The following is a 15,625-nucleotide window of genomic DNA, read 5'->3' as shown; positions in this document are numbered from 1 at the left end:
AATGTCAATTAACCATAAAAAACTAAATATTATTAAAAACAAATAACATGTCATTAAAATACAATGTCCCCCCAACAAGGCTGGGTGACCCAATAATCCCCCACAGCCATGACTTGTAGTAGAAAAGTCGTGAACCCCCAAAAGAAACCATAGCCTGGTCGATGGCATTTAACAATAGCTAATACAATGTTGTCACCTCTCCATAAAGAAACAATTTGTTATCACCTAAGCCCTTTATACCCTAACCAGGAAATCTTACAGCGAGTAGAGTTTTTAGTAAAAACCCGAGCTGCAACCCTCTTCTGGGCCCAAAATATGAATGAGTGGCACCTGAATAACATTCAAATAAAGTCATCAAGAATTAGTTCAGGACGAACATAACTCGAAAATATGCAGATTAACATCTCTTTTTTTTTCATGAAAATTTTATTGCAGCATATTGTAAAAACATACATATACAGCCAATAGAGCTTTCACTTAGGATATATACATGTATACTGTTTTAAATTTTTTTTTTGTGCAAGGCTGAACAACAACTACAAAAAGTCTTCCGTAAATAAGTCCTTTACATTGGCGGTGTCATGGTTACAGCACCACAAAATGATTCGTAAAGTCGAGTGCAAGAAATAAGGCGGAGATAACTATAAAGGTACAACATAAATGAAGTAGGAGGACCGAGAAACAACGTCCTCTAAAAATACCTAAAGTAGAAACTAGAAAAAAGCCCTATGAAAACAAACAAACAAACACTGAGGTATTATAAAGCCAAAAACTAAAAATATTTGCCTGTTCAAGACCCAATATGCAAAAAATATTATAGCATACCAAATTACGTAAGTAGTGGTAAAAGATACTGCGAATGAGAAAAAGAGCGAGACCGGCCGGCCCCTTTCCTGTCAAAAAGACAAACTTAAAAGAGAGATTTACGACCTTTAAAGCTCCTAGGGTTCCCTTAAAGGGGTTGGCCACTTTATAGTAAAATTGCTCAGTGTACAGTATTAGTAAGTGTCCTCACTGTATAAACTGACAGCAGCTCCCTGTGTACCTCATAGAGCTAATATCACACTCCCTTCCTCCAGGCTGTGCTGTCCTGCTCTGTAGTGTTTTGGTCCATAAGATGGCCGACATGGAGGAGCATGTGACCAGGCCCCGCCCCCCAGTGTCCACCACACAGCCTGTATATGTCTATGGAGGACACAGGGGACAGGGCCTGGTCACATGCTTCTCCATGTCGGCCATTTTGTGGACTGAAACAAAACAGAGCAGGGCAGCCCAGCCTGGTGAAGGGGAGTCTGATATTAGCTCTATGAGGTACAGAGGGAGCTGCTGTCAGTATATACAGTAAGTACACTTACTAATACTTTGTACTGACCTATTTTACTATAAAGTGGCCAACCCCTTTAATGTCCTCTGTGCAGTACCATTTAGTCAGTATGAAGTGTTGCATAAGTCCTGCTCTCTCCTCAGAGCTCAGACTGCCCTCTATGACCTTGTGCCACTTCATAAAGAAGCTCTTGGTAGATATGTCCTTTGTCTTAAGTGTATGGAGCATTGCAGATTGCCATCTCCCTAGCCTTCTGATAACAGACTCATCCAAGCCCAGTCGGGCCACATCAGTGGCTTCCCCGATGCGGAATGTATGTGAAGACCAGCATGTACTAAACAGGTAGGAAGCATTGCATTAAATAGAAATCTAGACACAGAAGAAAGAGCTGAATAAAGTAAAATGGAGCCAGAATGAGAAAGACGCACAAACTAATATTCATGAACAGCAGAGACTGGACATAAAGAAGAGCCTACAAATTCATTGATCACTAAAAAACAACCTTTACCCAGCAGATCAGTTGTAGACCTGTAAATATGTAGAGAAACTGAAGAAGAGGAGGGCACTATGCCAGACAATAACAAGGAAGACCAAGACCGTTTATTCTGTGCAATAAATTCACCAATCCCGAGAGCTCTGAAATAGGCTAAAACAAAAAGGCACACCCGAAAAGCAAAAATTCATGATTAGGTGATTCATGCCAATGGAAGAACCTAACCTTTGAAAACCTTCAGGACTTTGTTTAATAATAAAATGAGCTGTTGAAGGGGAATTTCCAGTCAAAACATATATTTCAGTATGTTTTTGCCAACAAAAAATGTACAAATTCTAAATATACACTAATTATGTGAAATGCACATATAGTGCTTTATTCCTTCATTGACTACAGCTTGAAGTCTTCTATTCCTATGAAAAATGGTGACGTCACGACCCACTGTGCGGGCTGAGCTGTGCGGCGGTGGGGACAGGAGCATGAAGCAGGATAACCTCTGGTAACAGCTATGGTGCGAGATGGGAGAGAGACCGCCAGAATGATGTGACGTGAATCATCATCACCCTAGTGGTCTCTCTGTGTCTCTGCACCGGAGCTCTCATTATCTGTATTGTGTGGGTGTCCAGTAGACCTGGATAGATGACTGCTGGGGGAGTTGCTCTCACCAGCTCTCCCTTTCTCGGTTAGACCTGTCGCCCGTGCTCAGTCCCTGCTGCCCATGTAGCTGACCCGCTGTCCGGACATTCCGTGATGCTCTGCACTTGGGGAGAGAACAGGCTGTGCCTGGAGAAGAAGGGCAAAAAGAGATCTGCTAAGATTTTCCTGACATCATATATGCTCAAACCATAAAATAAAAACAGGAGCAGGAGAGAATAGTCCTACCTTGCAAAATGCAGGCCACCGACATCACGCACTACAATAAGCCAAAAATAAGTCAAAACTGTAAGTTGGCTTTCAAGGCCTTAGTTGTTCTTATGTGATAAGAGAAAGACATGAGACACATAGTGGTCATATAAAGCCTCTACCAATAGGTATAACTCAAGCTAAGAAACCTAACAACGATTGTAACTTTTGTCTTCTGTGTCTTCATTGTGCCACTTGCCACTTATAAAATAGGCTGCCTCGTCCTTCCACTCTACTGTGCTAGGCTGGCTCCTCCTCTTTCTACTCTTCTGTGCGAGGCTGGTCCCTCCTCTTTCTACTCTACTGTGCTAGGCTGGCTCCTCCTCTTTCTACTCTTCTGTGCTAGGCTGGTCCCTCCTCTTTCTACTCTACTGTGCTAGGCTGACTCCTCCTCTTTCTACTCTACTGTGCTAGGCTGGTTCCTCCTCTTTCTACTCTACTGTGCTAGGCTGGCTCCTCCTCTTTCTACTCTACTGTGCTAGGCTGTCTCCTCCTCCTCCTTCTACTCTACTGTGCTAGGCTGGCTCCTCCTTTTTCTACTCTACTCTGTTAAGCTGGCTCCTCCTCTTTCTACTCTACTGCGCTAGGCTGTCTCCTCCTCCTTCTACTCTACTGTGCTAGGCTGGCTCCTCCTCCTTCTACTCTACTGTGTTGGATTGGCTCTACTCCCTGACACAAGCTTGAGTGCAGAGTAGTGTCATCAGACGCAGCTTGTGAACCATCATAGTTCTGCACGGGGACAGTGGTCAGTTCAACTGATAATTGCAGTGCAAACTTTATTGTATTAGATATTTCTTGCAAGTGCTTTCATGTCACATTAGAAAGCAAGTTTAGGTGCGAGGATCAACACTCCCATGTGAGTGAAAATAAAACGTAACTTTTAATTCATGAATGTTTCGCACTGTAGCACTTAATCATGGTTGTCACAACCGTATGACAACCCTGATTTAGTGTCACGGCGCAAAACATGTTGGTTTTATTATTTTTATAATAAATCTGTGAGGTTATCCTTGCACCTAATCTTGCTTTCTAATGTGAACACGGCGTCTGACTAACACCTGGATCCGTGCACCTACCCTCCTCCTCACACAGTCTGGAGCCAGACACTACAGGTGCAAGGTGAACTAATCCGACCTTCTGTTGTTTACATGTCAGCTTTCAGCATGTCAGCAGTCCGCCTCTACATAAATCTCCGTAGCGCCGGAGCTGCGGGGGCATTTTTACGTCCGGCGTAAAAAACGCCGGACTTAATAAATGCCTCCCATTAAGTATTGGTTTTAAGTTTTTGTATTAATTGCACTATTCTATTATATGGGGGCTTGTCCGTGATATTCCAGAAAACCCCCCTAGAATAGCACAGTTCTCATAGGGGTTTGTCTGGGATATCCCAGATTTTAGTGACAAAACTAGACTTTAGTAGATTTTCCAGAGGAAATTTGCTATATCAAATATTAAAGTGACACACCTAAAGTTTTCACACCTTATTTTATATCATACGTCATGGTGCTTGTTCCAGTAAAAAGTGATCTTTTATCATCTGCGGATTGTGCTATATGGGCGGGGCTTCACGGGAGGAGCGCCACTTAACCCCGCCCACAATGCCACCGTTGGCCCCCGTGATGGCATTGGCACATAGGCCCCGCCCCTCGATGGTCATTGGAACAGACCAGCCTAAAGGTCTAGGCCCCACCCATAAAGCACAATCCGCTGATGATGAAAGATCACTTTTTACTGGAATAAGCATCATGACTAGGGATGGTCCGAACAATTTTTATATCATACGTCATGACTAGGGATGGTCCGAACCTGCCATAGGCTGTATCGCAGTTTTCCAGGCGGTCCTCCCGCTGTATCCACCCGCTGCACGGAGCGGCCAGACAGCGGGAAACATTGCCGAGAGTCCGGGTTCATACGAACCCGAACCTCGGCAGGTTCGGACCATCCCTAGTAATAAGGTATGAAAACTGCTAAATTTACCCTTTACACCTGTGTAGAGAAGTCAGAATGCATAAAGGGGGTGACAGTGTCACATTAGGTGAAAAAGCTTTTGCCCTTTAGAAGGGTAAATTTATACATGCAGAAAGTGTGGCTTACCTGCAAAACTCTGGGAACAAAGCTTATATTTTACCAAAAATTACTCTGAAGTTGTAATGTACAACACTGCATATTTAACACACAGTCCTAAGGGAATGTGTCAGGGAGGATTTGCTGAGCTGCAGCATGCATGCCTCCTCCCTCCTCCACTTTGATTGACATGCAAGGCTCCGTGTTGGAAGCCATAACCTTTACATGAATCTTGCAGGACAGGAAGGGAATGCATGCGGTGGTTTAGCAACATCTCCTTGACACTTGAGGCATGGGCATGTTCTGCATTATTGATTGATTGATAGCTTATCTTTATGTAATCATGTGGTGGGGAATTGCTGTCATGGCTGCCCAAGGCCTCTGCTAGGCCTCCAGACCAGATCTCACTCCCATGCTAATAAAGTTTGCCTTGGACCAAGAGGCTGAAATGTCATTATCAAAGGTCTGAACATTAGGCTTAAAGGTATGATCTTTGTAGTACAAATAACACTCTTCATTTTACAGAAACTAATCTAACTACCATGTGAAAATCTACATTGTTGTTCACTAATACTAATAGTTAAACTTTTTTGGAGCATAAAACACTGTTAAACACAAGTGATTTATTAAGAAACGACTTGAGTTGAGATTTTCGGTCTGAAGTTTCTCAAAACAGACAAACAAAACTTTTCAGAAGTTCATTAAACTTTAGTGCCGACACCCGGCTCCCATGCCAATCAGTTGTTTGGTGTCCACAATAAACTTACTATATTACTATGTGCAAAAAAAAAACAAAAAACAGAACAAGAGCAACTAACACATTCACAGCTTAAGTATAACATCCGGCATCAGGGGCCATTAGTATGAGAGAACCTGTAAGCCGTCTGTACTGGAACAATGAAGCCTCTTCTGAAATTCTTCATATTTTCTCTCATTATTGTTCTACAGGCCGGTAAGGAAATAGATATCATTATAGCACTGAGATAACACATTAAACTTAATCTATCTATCTCCTCTCTATTATCTATCTCCTATCTATCTATCTATCTATCTATCTATCTCCTATCTATCTATCTATCTATCTATCTATCTATCTATCTATCTATCTATCTATCTATCTCCTATCTATCTATCTATCTATCTATCTATCTATCTATCTATCTCCTATCTATCTTCTATCTATCTATCTATCTAAGAAATTCAGAATGAATGCAGCACTCGTGTAGCGATGAATGTGGTGCCAGGCGGTATATACCAGCGACCACCCGGTATAGGTAATATAAATCAGAAGAATACCGCAGCACTCATGGGATAGAATTCAACACAACGTGTTTATTTCCCCAAGAAATTTGGGGAAATAAACACGTTGTGTTGAATTCTATCCCATGAGTGCTGCGGTATTCTTCTGATTTATCTATCTATCTATCTATCTATCTATCTATCTATCTATCTATCTATCTATCTATCTATCTATCCAAACAAATTCCAACGGCACTCCGGAGACTTCAAATCAAACGTGCAATTTATTCATATGTGCAGCACAGCAAAGTAAAGCTTTACTTTGCTGTGCTGCACATATGAATAAATTGCACGTTTGATTTGAAGTCTCTGGAGTGCCGTTGGAATTTGTTTGGATAACTACAATGACCCGTGGTCTAGGTCCTCTAGCTGGCACCCACCCCCACCTTTAGCTTCGAAGCTGTGCTGCCTACTATCCTTGTGGCTATCTATCTATCTATCTATCTATCTATCTATCTATCTATCTATCTAATCTATCTCCTATCTATTATCTATATATCTACTATCTATTATCTATTTCCTATCTAGTATCTATCTGTCTATCTATCTATCTATCTATCTATCTATCTATCTATCTATTATCTATCTATCTATCTCCTATCTATCTATCTATCTATCTATCTATCTATCTATCTATCTATCTCCTATCTATCTATCTATCTATCTTCTATCTATCTATCTATCTATCTATCTATCTATCTATCTATCTATCTACTCTGTAAGAATATAAATGCAGCACTCAGCGAAATCAAGATGGATGGTGCCAGGCAGTGTGCCCGTATATGACCAAATGGGCTGTAGATAAATATAGAAAGTCACCGCAGCACTCCAATAAAGTTCAAATAAATGTGCTTTTTATTTCACCAGGCAGTGAGCTCACTGCCTGGTGAAATAAAAAACACATTTATTTGAACTTTATTGGAGTGCTGCGGTGACTTTATCTATCTATCTATCTATCTATCTATCTATCTATCTATCTATCTATCTATCTCCTATCTATCTATCTATCTATCTATCTATCCATCTATCTATTGATCTAGATTGTTGCAGTAATTCAGCAGCACTATCCAGTATAGTGAGGGTGCCAGTAGATCAATAAAAGATAGGTCCCGGCACTCGCTCTTGTAAATGCTTCTTCAATCTTTATTGTAACATAATTATAAATGCTGCACGCGTTGCGACCCTCCGGTCTTTCTCAACAGCAGTGCTCTTTTATTGGTTCATTGCTTTGCCACGAGCACCGCGCCACCACGAGTGCTGGAGTGCCGGTTGATATATACAGAGACTGGTGCCAGTAGATCGCCATGACCATTATATAGGTATCAAAGTATTTTCCACGGCACTCCAACGTTCAGTAAAGAATTTTTTTTCCCATCCAGGAAAAGTGCAGCAAAGATCTATCTATCTTTTTTATATCTTCTTATCATCTTCTACTATCTTTCTATTTATGTATCCATGTTTGACCATTTTGCGTATTAACCATTGATATATACTTGAAAATGTATTTTTTTGCCTATTTTTTTCCCTCCTCGGGTTCTTAAAGCCATAGCACTTTTATTTAAAGTGTCATAGTAGTTTCACAAAACTCTTTTGCCATGTCATAAATACATGAGCACTCAAACCCGGACCGATCAAAACTTTTGACATGTCTCTATATCATGTCAAAAGTTTTGTGAAACGAGTGTGTAAGTTTAAAAAAATTAATAAATAACAATACTTTTTTCATAACGTTAAAGAATTTAAAAAAATGTATTTTTAGGCAGTGCACTGTGCGATCAAACTGCCATGTTATGTGTATTCTGTGATCAGTGTGATAACATTGATAAGTAATTTATATAGCTTTTGTTGTATTTTATTGCCTAAAATTAATTTAAACTTAAAATCAATAATACGCAATAATATGCTTCTATATTATATGATGTTATGTATATACTGTGCTATATGTTGATATTGATTGCTTTTAACTAACTTCAATTTGGGGTGTGATGTGACCAAAAATCTGGAATTCAGGCTTTTTTTGTGTATGTGGTAATAGTTCCGACATTTCTACGCGCAGGGATGCCAATAGGCTGTAAATATTTTTCTTTGCAAATTGTGAAAAAGAGGGAGGGTCACTGAAATTAATATTACTTGAGATGATATAAAAAAAAATTATATTACAACTTATAAGTAATCATTTGATTTCTTACACGGCTCGATGCATTACTATCACACTGCATTGATCTGTAAAATCAGTTCTCTACTAGTTCAGTCTGCTTGAGGCAGACTGAACTAGTAAAGAGCAACAGGGGGCTTCAGTAGACCTCCAGCTGCCATGTTAACTGTTCGCCAACGTGTGATTGCATTGGGGGGGATTGCATTGGGAGGTCTGACAGAGTGGCCACCTATGTGGTTGGTTGCAGCATTTATGGGGCTAAATGACCGGTACAATTACAACATTAGGCAGCTTGCATAACTTTTATTTTATTTGACAGCTTTTAAAAAAATAAAACCTTTAAAAAAAGCTAAATGTTCCTTTAAATTGCTCTATTCCCATCCTTATAACGCTTTTATCCTTTGGTCTATGGGGCTGTGGGAGGTGTCATTTTTTGCGCTATGATATGTACTTTCTATCAGTATCTTACTTGCGTATATTCGACTTTTTGATCACTTTTTATCACATTTTTTTTTGATGCTACCAAAAATGCACAATTTTGCACTTTAGAAGTTATATGCGCTTACCCCATTTACCGTGCGAGATCAGGAATGAGATAATTTAATAGTTTGGGCAATTACACACGTGGCGATACCAAATATGTTTATTTATTTATTTTTATGTATAAAATGGGAAAAGGGGTGGTGGTTCAGACTTTTATTAGGGGAGGGGATTTTTTATTAATAAAAACACTTTTTTTTTTTAATTTTCACTTATAGTAATTAGAACCCCCCGCGGGGGCTTCTATATACACATCACTGATCTCCCATTGTATATATAATAGAGCACTGATCGATCAGATCAGTGCTCTATTATACTGGTCTGCAGCAGACCAGATATATGGAGTGCCAAGCCTGGATCAGTGTCATTCCAACGCTGATCCCCGGCCTGGCCAGTGTAACGGTTCTCCGCCACTAGACACCAGGGAGAGCGGCACCACAGGACAGTTAAATGCAGCTGTCGTGTTTTATTAGTTGTTTAATTAGTGGTTGCGGCAATCGGCCGCACACCCGCTAATATCCGTGCTCCCAGGCTGCAGAAAGCAGCCGGGATCATGGCGGTTCAGAGCGAAGTCGCGGCGCGGCCCCTCTCTGAACCTCCCCACCCCCGTCAGGACGTGCCGGTACGTCCTGCAGATGGAAGGGGTTAATACCGTGTATTGCCTCTTCTAACATCAATGACAGCTTGAAGTCTTTTGTGGTCGTTGTGGATTAGGCTCTTTATTTTCTCTGATGGTAAAGAGGACAAAATTAACGTGGACTGTGTGAATAGCCCATTATAATTCAATGTGCTCCAAGTTGGACAGTGATTACGGATCCGCAATTACGGACAACTTTACGGGTCGTGTGAATAAGGCCTTAAACAGTGATAATAAAGCTTATTATCTTCCGATACCTGGTGTACATTTTTTCTTATGTGCTCTAGCTTTTTCTTTTATCACTCTGTCTCTTACATTGTTCATGTTTCTCTGTTGTATTCCTCTCATTTCTTTATCACACATCTCTCACATATCAGTATCACTTCTCCTATCTTCCTATCACATACTCCTCTACCACAATCGTCTCATCTCTTATACGTCTCATTTCCCTTATATTTGTAACACATCTGTTTTACGTCCCTTACGTATCTCATGTGCCTGTATACCATATATCTATCTCCTAAATCTTATACTTTCTACATCTCTTTCTATCACAACCTTTTGATTCCTACTTGTAGAATAACAAAGAAACATCATTTTTTTCAGGACAGTTCACAAAATCACTTAGTTATAACGAAATCCTAATCATTAATAAAGCAATCCAGAGCTTGGCCAGAGACATTTACATTTGCATACACTGACAATACTGACAAGTAATGCTATTAGTGCTGCACTAGGTATAGTAACAACCTACCATCAATATATAGGTGAATAATAATGCTTCATAGCATAATACTCCCCAATCACATGTACAACATCACAGGACAATACATAGTAATGGTCTCTACCTTAGTACCCAACGTGCGTCTCATCTCTACAGCTTCCTCAGGGGATATAGGGGAGGAGTCAGAAGCAGGGTGTAATATACACCATCCACTCATCAGCTGGTTTGGGCCAGTGAACCTGCTGATATGTGCCACCCGCTATTTACCTCCGGATTCCAGGGCTGTATTTCATATTCCAGAGGGGTCCGGTATAGCAGCGTTTTCCGCTAATTGCTAATATGCTAATGAGTAGTCCCGGAGCATTTGGGGCCATTCCCATGCTCCCGGAGCATCGGCTCGGCCGCCCTTGCCTGCCTCCTCCCGGCCAGCCCACTATGCATATTCATATATGCATATCTAGTCTTGTAACGGCGCACGTGCAGGAAGCAGCCCATAACAAGCGCCCTAACTATGCATATATCGGTAAGTGACAGGAGCTTAAGGGGTTAATGACACACTGCAGCGCGATCGGTGCAGCCTGTAATTAATGGTGCAGCTGGCCCCCACCTGCCAGCTGCACGCTGCCTAGCACCTCAGAGATCTAGGACGTACAGTTACGTCCAGGGTCGTCTGGTGACAGGCAGCCAGGTCGTAACTGTACACCCAGGGTTGTCTAGAGGTTAAGGAGTTGTGGAACCTGTACCCTACACTGCTCATTCATACTGCAAAACTGTGACAAATATTTCCTAAGCCGGTAAGCGCCATCCCACTGGAGTAATCCTACGATTGCTGAAAGTTGGAGCTAAAAAAAAAAAACATAAACGTTTTTGCTGTTTTGCGTGATGGCATGATGATGAGATGTGCACATAACTAATATTTGTTTCCGTCTCTACAGCAGCCGCACAGCAGGATCTCATGGGGAAAAAAACGCCTTTACTGACAGTCACAGCTGGAGATTCTGTCACCATACATTGTCCCATTGTGCCGGGGACAGAACTCTACTCCGTCCAGTGGAATTTTGGCTGTGAGCAGGATTTTGAGCAACACCAGCATTACAAAAACAGGATTACACTTCTCAAAGGAGACCTGGAAATGACTATTAGTAACCTGACCGAAGACGACTCTGGGATTTACTCCTGCCAGGTGGACAAGGATGGTTCTAAAACAAAGGAACCTGGAACCATACTGGTAGTGACCCCAATATCAGATTCTACAGGTAGGATATTATGATACATCTCCACTAAAATGTATCGGAACTAGAGATGAGCGAACCTCAAGCATGCTCGAGTCCATCCAAACCCGATCGTTCGGCATTTGATTAGCGGTGGCTGCTGAAGTTGGATAAAGCTCTAAGGTTGTCTGGAAAACATGGATACAGCCAATGACTATATCCATGTTTTCCACATAGCCTTAGGGCTTTACCCAACTTCAGCAGCCACCGCTAATCAAATGCCGAACGATCGGGTTTGGATGGACTCGAGCATGCTCCAGGTTCGCTCATCTCTAATAGGAACAGAATTTGTAATGATGGGATAACTCCTTTACTAGCCTTTTACGCCTATATGCAATAAGCTCCCCCTAGTGGTGGTTTCATGCACCTAGAATTATGTCATTACCAATAAAAACCAACAAATTCAAATATTCAAAAGACAACCCCTTCGTGCATGAAAGCCAACCGGTGATCTACTGATTGCTTTGGGTCTGGCTCCTTTATTCCCTACTATGAACAGCTAGGAAGTGTAAAGCTGCCTATACATTAATTATAATGGGCACATAGAGACATACTGTACAGAAGCCACTTACTCATAAGACTAATGCCACAAACATGCTACTTATAGATAAGAAGCATGCTCCACGCACCATTCATACATAGGACACATGGCTCACACATGCCTATTATACTATACATAGATTGGGGCTATGTTCGCACTACGTAAGTCTCCGGACGTAGCGCGTTCCGTGAATAAGCGGCCGGAGATTTACGTAGTTTGCGTACAATGGAAAGTATACGATGTACGGCTGCACAGTTCACACTACGTACGAACTTACGCCAGGATCGTACACGGCGCGGTAAAAAATGAACCAGACCATTGTTTGAGGACGAAAATGCCGTAACTTACGCCCGTAGCGTAACATGCGGTCCCGTACGTAGTGGTGATTTCTTAATTTTTTCACTTTTCTTTGCCGATCCAAAAGGTTCTGTGGGGTGTCCGGGGCTAGGCGAAGATTTCCAAGTAAAAGACCGCTGTCAGATCGCTACGTAGGGCGCTCGGGAAGCGTAAGTAGACTGCGGGCGTAAGTTCGCGGTCCGTACGTAGCCGGCCGCAACTTACGTAAATCCCCAGCCGGAGTTTAACACGTATATGTCCGGCCGCGAAAATATGCGGCCGGACATATACGTAGTGTGAACATAGCCTATAGATGTAAATTTGTCTTATATAAATAGTGAGGAAAATAAGTATCTGACACACTGACGATTTTTCAAGTTTTCCCACCTACAAAAAATGAAAAGAATGTGTTTCTGAAATTTCTTGTATAGATTCTGTCTCTTCCAGGTGAAGTGTATCTACGATAAACTCGTAGGTACACTTCACCTGGAAGAGACAGAATCTATAAAAGTAATTTTTAGAAAATCACATTGTATCAATATTAAATAATTTTTTTTGCATTTTATTACATAAAATAAGGATTTGATACAATAGCAAAACAGAACGTAATATTTGGTCCAGAAACCTTTGTTTGCAGTTACAGAGGTCGGACTTTTCCTGTAGTTCTTGACCAGGTTTGCAGACACTGCAGCAGGGATTGTTTCCCCCTCCTCCATACACATCTTCTCCAGATCTTTCAGGTTTTCGGGGCTGTCACTGGGCAACATTAAGTTTCAGCTCCCTCAAAGATTTTCTGCTGGGTTCAGGTGTGGAGACTGGTGGCTTTCCCAGGACCTTAAAATGCTTCTAACAGAGCCGCTTCTTAGTTGCCCTGGCTGCGTGTTTTGGGTCATTGTCTTGCTTGAAGACCCAACCATGACCCATCTTCAATGCTTTTACTGATGGAAGGAGGTTGTTGGCCAAAATCTCATGATACATGGCCCTATCTATCTTCCCTTCAATACTGTGCAGTAGTCCTGTCTATGTTACAGAAAATCAACCCCAAAGTATGATGTTTCCGCCCTCATTCTTCACGGTTGAGGCTGTGTTCATGGGGTTGTACTCATCCTTCTTCCTCCAAACACAGCGAGTGGCAGTGATACTAAAAAGTTCTATTTAGGTCTCATCTGATCACATTAACTTCTCCCATATCTCTCCTGGATGATCCAGATGGTCATTGGTGAACTTGAAATGGGCCTGAACATGTGATGGCATAAGATGAAGGACCTTGTGTGCCCTGCAGGATTTTTATGATGGCATATTGTGTTACTAATAGTAATCTTTGAGACTGTGGTCCCAGCTCTCTTCAGGTCATTTAGCAGGACCTCTTGTGTAGTTCTGGGCTGATTCCTGACCATTTTCAGTATTATTCTTACCCCATGAGGCGAGATCTTACATGAAGCACCAGAAAAAAGAAAGATTTACAGTCACCTTTTTTTTTCTACTAATTGCTCCATCAGTTGTTGCCTTCTCATCAAGCTACATGCCAATTGTCCTGTAGCCCATCCCAGCCTTGTGCAGTTTTAAAAATTTTTTCCCTGGTGTCCTTAGACTTGGCTATGGTGAAAAGGTTGAAGTGTGGTTGATTGAATGTGTGGACAGGTGTGTTTTTTTTAAACAGATAACAAGTTCAAACAGGTGCAATTACTACAGGTAATGAGTGCAAAGTAGGCGGAGCTTCTTAAAGAAAAACTAACAGGTCTAGAAGTGTTGCTGGTTGGTAAGTGATCAAACACTTATTTCACCCAATAAAATTACAAATAATTATTTAAAAATTCATACAATATTTTTTTAGATTCTGATAAATATTACCGACATCTCAATTCTTTGTAGGTGGGAAAACTTGCAAAATTGGCAGCATATCAAATACTTATTTTCCCCACTTTATATATTTGTATATATGACATGCTATACGCCATTTATATACAGGACATTTGCTGTACATACTTCACCTATGCACAATGTAGGAAATATGGACAGATACTACTCATATGTGTATGGCATACTACATGTGTGACTCATGGCTGACACCTAGGAGATATCATGCATAACCCCACTCTCCATATATTACACAGTATCCATGGTACTGGCAGGTGAAGAAAAAAATGCTGTAAGCTAAGAAAGCGTAAAAAAAGAAATGTTTACATTTTGTTTTTTTCAATTAAAAAATATTTGGTATGACCGTCCTTTGCCTTCGAAACAGTATGCATAATAGTATTAGGCTTGGTTCACACTACGGAACCCGAGCGGAGAATTTCCGACATATTCTGTAGCTCGTACCTGTTCATGGGCGCGCGTCTCTCCGCCGGCTCCATAGACACCATTCTATGGGCGGCCCGATTCTGCTATCCGCCGAAAGAATTGACATGTCAATTTTTCCGGTGGACGTCTTGTGAGGAGGACGTCAAATAATAATATTGACAGTTATTTTCGGACGTCTTTTGCAAACAGCGGACTTTATTTTTTAGTTGTTTTTTAGTTCTTCTTCTTTTTTCACCGTCCTTTATCCGTCTTTACTATTAAATTTAATGTTTTTTTTTAAATAAATTCACACCCAAAGGGCAACCAGTCCTCCTGAACTAGAATAATGTACCAACAGCCGCCATTGCACTGATGGGCGGCCAAACTGCAAAATAAATAACGTCATAAAAAAAAAAAATTATAAAGAATGTGGGAACATAGCCTACAAATGTTTAAAAGTCCCAGCATTACCCTAAAAGACTGAAAGCTGGAGAGCCACTGCCCCATTAGAACATATGTATAGGGGTCTGGACATAGCTATTGTCCCTTGATGGTATTTATACAATGCAGCAAACTGACAACAAAGTTCTGTTATGGGCGACAATGTTTTAATGTTTCATCCAATGTAGAACCCAGCACTACACCCACCGCTTATTAATATGCACTGTCCTATCTAGTTGCAGGTACAATATGTCCGGAACATGCATCTTGTGAGCACAAGTTTATCATGGACATAATACGTGTCATCTGTCTCATCATCCTCATCATCCTCATGGTCATCACAGTGAAGAAATCCTGATACTGATGTCATTGTTACCCCACACCACTCCTTGGTCTCTAAAGATAGTGTTGTAGTCCTTAAGTCCTTAAGCCAAAATTGAACCACCATTGTGTGGTTACATTTTCAAATAAAGTGATCCAAGTCTACGTTTTTGCTATTTGATAGTATTATCAACTCTGGGTTATATTTCTATTACTGACTTAAGGCTTTTTTAATAACTGGTGGCCAAACAATTGCCCGGCTCACGGTTATCTCTCTCTGCCTCTCCATTCATATG

The 15,625-nt window shown here is 41.1% G+C and overlaps 1 long non-coding RNA gene across 1 annotated transcript; it reads left to right on the top strand.

The window, feature by feature from the left end:
* Positions 1–1,580: 1,580 nt before the first annotated feature.
* Positions 1,581–15,419, top strand: LOC138766235 (uncharacterized). Its single transcript, XR_011358709.1, has 3 exons — positions 1,581–1,666; positions 11,075–11,395; positions 15,245–15,419. It is a non-coding gene; the product is annotated as an uncharacterized lncRNA (long non-coding RNA).
* Positions 15,420–15,625: the final 206 nt, after the last annotated feature.

The sequence above is a fragment of the Dendropsophus ebraccatus genome, chromosome 10 (genome assembly GCF_027789765.1).
Source record: "Dendropsophus ebraccatus isolate aDenEbr1 chromosome 10, aDenEbr1.pat, whole genome shotgun sequence".
NCBI lineage: Eukaryota > Metazoa > Chordata > Amphibia > Anura > Hylidae > Dendropsophus > Dendropsophus ebraccatus.
The sequence above is the reverse complement of the archived record's forward strand: the minus strand, read 5'-3'. Positions and strand labels throughout refer to the sequence as shown.